This window comes from Pseudophryne corroboree, chromosome 9 (genome assembly GCF_028390025.1).
Source record: "Pseudophryne corroboree isolate aPseCor3 chromosome 9, aPseCor3.hap2, whole genome shotgun sequence".
Classification (NCBI taxonomy): Eukaryota; Metazoa; Chordata; class Amphibia; order Anura; family Myobatrachidae; genus Pseudophryne; species Pseudophryne corroboree.
In genome coordinates, this window is record NC_086452.1 from 279569098 (window position 1) to 279573057 (window position 3960).

Genomic DNA, 3960 nt, shown 5'->3' on the forward strand with positions numbered 1-3960 from the left:
AAAAATCTAACTGGGGCTTGGAGGAGGGTCATAGGGGGAGGAGCCAGTGCACACCAGGTAGTTCTAAAGCTTTACTTTTGTGCCCAGTCTCCTGCGGAGCCGCTGTTCCCCATGGTCCTTACGGAGTCCCCAGCATCCACTTAGGACGTTAGAGAAATAATAAAGATTTGTGGGAAATGTTAAAATGTTCTGGTCTCTTTATTACAAAGAGTGTTCGGAAAGGTTGTAGACACTGGATTGTCATACCCCCATTTCCCCTGACCAGTACAGGGTTTCTGTATTGATGGGACCGGGGGGTGGTCAAAAACAGAATTTTATGGGAAAGTGAAATAACTTAAATTAGGTAGAATGGTAATCAATGGTCACCACACTATGGATTGAATACGTGAATTAAGTACAAATACCATTTTTATAGACAGAATTAGAGGCATCAAACTGCAATCAAGAATATGGACACAGTAATAGAGAAATACCAGATAAGTGGTGATACTGCTGTTGGTGTCTCATATCACATGAAAAGGAAATTAATTCCTGCTCTACAACACCAGGTATTCGCAGGCAGTCTCCTCTCATGATACTAACCCGGCCAAACGCTGTTTAGCTTCCAAGATCGGACGAGATCGGGCGCTGGCAGCGTGGTATGGTAGTAGAGATTTATGTGTACACCAATGAGAGTGCACCTATATAAGAAATTGAGGAGTATGAGTTTAGTAAAAGATACAGGAGAGAAAAATGACTGAATAAAAAGGGGTGAAAATATGTGGATCTGCTTTCCACGTTAGATACGGTTCAGAGATTCCCACAAATGTGGTACAATGCTCCGAGAATCGTGGATGAGAGTCCACGAAAATGAGTGAATAGAGAAATATAGGATAGGAAGTTTCCTCAAAGAAGGGACTGATGTGATGAGCTGATTGCTTCAACAAGGTAACAGGCCGGCTCGACGGCCACAAAAAAATATTATCACAAGGGACTGAAAGTCCTATTGGTATAGGGAAGGACTCCCTGGCGTCTCATCCTTTATTCTAGTGTAACTGAAAAATATGTTATATCTCACAGAGGAGAATATTATTCAGAAGGAGGCATATCACCATGTATGATAACAAAATATAGTTATAAATAACAGAATTCAAACTCTGAACAGGTTCTCACAGCATCAGGGAGAGCATGCCTTAAACACCATGAGTAGATATAGAATATTTGAGATACGCAACAGTATAGTGCCTATAAATTGATTGCACGGTTGAAGGGTGTACAACAATCAGACAATGAGTATAAACAAAAAATGTTTGTCCCAATATAAATGTGGGTATGATGCAGAAAGGATTGCCTGTGTTAGGAATAGAATCATCTATCTATAATGATTTTGATGCCATGTTATCTACCGATAATTATGAGAAATATATATGGTATAGGGACTAATGCTCTGTTTAAAAACTGAGATTTTGGCCCATATTAGAGAGAAGCCCCTATACACACAAATCACAATGATATATGATGGATACAAATAGGGTTAAACAATTTCCTTAATTAAAGTGTTGCTATTTGTGGAACATGACCACAAGATAGAGGGGGCTTACGAATCTCCAATCTCTCCAGAGAGCCAGGTGAGCAGGTGAAATTTTCCTCAGGTACAGGGACGGTGCCATTAGAGGACTGTGTGAGCGGACCATCCCCCGCAGAAAACGCGCTTCGCCCGTAGGGCTTGTTCACTTCCGGGTTCCGTATGGTCAGGTGGGGGGGCGGGTTTTTAAAGCAGCTGAGAAATGGAATCAACCAGTAACGTAGACGTGAGGGCGGGCGCTAGATCGTCGCTAGCGTCCGCGGTTGCTAGGAGCTATGTTTGCAGAGGCAAGATAGGAGAGCAAAATCTCGCGAGATTGTGGCCGCCATATTGGTAATGGGAAAATAAGTTGCTGATAAGGGCGAGTCCCAGACAACAATCACGGACCTATAGGCCTGGATAGTGGGGGGATGGGACGGCATTAGATTAAGTACTGGGGGTGTGGGTACAACAAATAAGCACTCATTGAGACTATAAGAGAAACCGCTGGAGGCATGATAAACCTATTAGCATAGTATATGGGCGGAATGAATAAATAGGTATCATAAAAGGCTAATGGCGCCATCTTGGTTGAGAGATGGCTACATATGAGTATGGGCAAAAAAAGGTGGAAACAATAAGAGAAGGAGGAAGAAAATTATTAAATAAAATTAATGATAAAAAATAGGTTTGCAAACAGAAACAGATGTAATGAGGTGTGTATAACACGGCATTAATAAAAATTAGATTGATGGTGTGAATCGGTGTGGGGACCATAGTGGCTAATAATGTGAATGGGGGAGAGGGTGTCAGTGGAGGAAAGAGACGGATGGACACAGACAAGTGGGAAAGAGGAGAGGTAAAGGGGATAGGTGTGCCTAGGAAAGATGTGGGCGGTGAAATGGTGTGTGTAAACAGAAAGGACGAAGACAGCGGGATGGGCTGACTGAGATAAGCTGACTGGGAAAGGGGGAAAAAGGAAAGAAGGGGTGATGGAGGGAACAGTGAAAAATGAGTTGTATTTATCAATGGTGAATGGGACTGTCAAGGTGGGGGTAAGATTAATAGAATGGGAATTGTGTGGAAAATGAGTGAGAAGTGTTACAGAAAAAGAGGGGAAAGGAGAGAGTGGGAAAGACAACAAAGGAGGGAAAGTTGGGACGGGGATGGAGAAGGGATGATGACAGGGAGAGGAAAAATGGACATGGGATATGAATGATGGAGTTATGGGTGGAAAGGGAAAAGGGCATCACTAGTCTGCAGATAAGTGCATCCTGTGGTGGGGGGTGAAGAGAAAGGAAGGGAAAGGAGTGAGAGGAAAACAGGTGGGGGAAAAAAGGGGGTTATGGAGGTGAAAAATTGGGATATGATGTGTAGAGGGAAAAAAGTTCAAAGATGGGGAGGTGAATCAGGACTGGGCCAGGATATAATCACAATAAATGTTGTAGATGAGATATGTAGGATAGGGTGCCTTAATTACGTAGATGCAAAAATGGGGAAGCAAGTTAAAAAATATTGTGAAAAGTGTGATGAAACGTGGGATAAAAGGAACTGAAGTAAATATATTTACAGGAATAGAAAATGAGAAAGATCACAGGAAAACTGCATAATTTAGGGTTTCATTAAGACCAAAAGGCTTCAGACTGTTCAGGCGAAAGATCCACTCACTCTCTTTCTTATAAAGTTCTTTGGTTATATCCCCTCCTCGTATGCCCAGATGAACGCGATCCAGGCCAAAGGTCTTAAATTCTTTGATAGATCCTTTGTGATGAAAATGAAAATGCCTGGCGACTGAGGTGAGCTGCTTCATCCGTGCAAGGTCTTTGGAGGCATTGCGGATGTTACCCATATGTTCCAGCACCCTCTCTTTCAATTTGCGAGTGGTCATACCAATGTATTTAAGATTACACCCACAGGTTATGCAATAAATCACAGCCTGAGTATTACAGTTAAAAAAGTGTTGTAATTCGATTGATTGGCCATATCTATCGACGACGGTGTTAGTTTGCAGGATCTGTGGGCATGATTTACATTGGCCCTCATTCCGAGTTGTTCGCTCACAAGCTGCTTTTAGCAGCTTTGCACACGCTAAGCCGCCGCCTACTGGGAGTGAATCTTAGCTTATCAAAATTGCGAATGAAAGATTAGCAAAATTGAGATTAGACACTTCTTAGCAGTTTCTGAGTAGCTCCACACTTACTCGGCATCTGCGATCAGTTCAGTGCTTGTCGTTCCTGGCTTGACGTCACAAACACACCCAGCGTTCGCCCAGACACTCCTCCGTTTCTCCGGCCACTCCCGCGTTTATCCCAGAAACGGTAGCGTTTTTTCGCACACACCCATAAAACGACCAGTTTCCGCCCAGAAACACCCACTTCCTGTCAATCACATTACGATCACCAGAACGAAGAAAAAAC

General features: G+C 43.0%; 1 pseudogene; it reads right to left on the reverse strand.

Annotated features, from left to right (window-relative positions):
* Window positions 1-533: 533 nt before the first annotated feature.
* LOC134962049 (5S ribosomal RNA) lies at window positions 534-652 on the reverse strand (annotated as a pseudogene).
* Window positions 653-3960: the final 3308 nt, after the last annotated feature.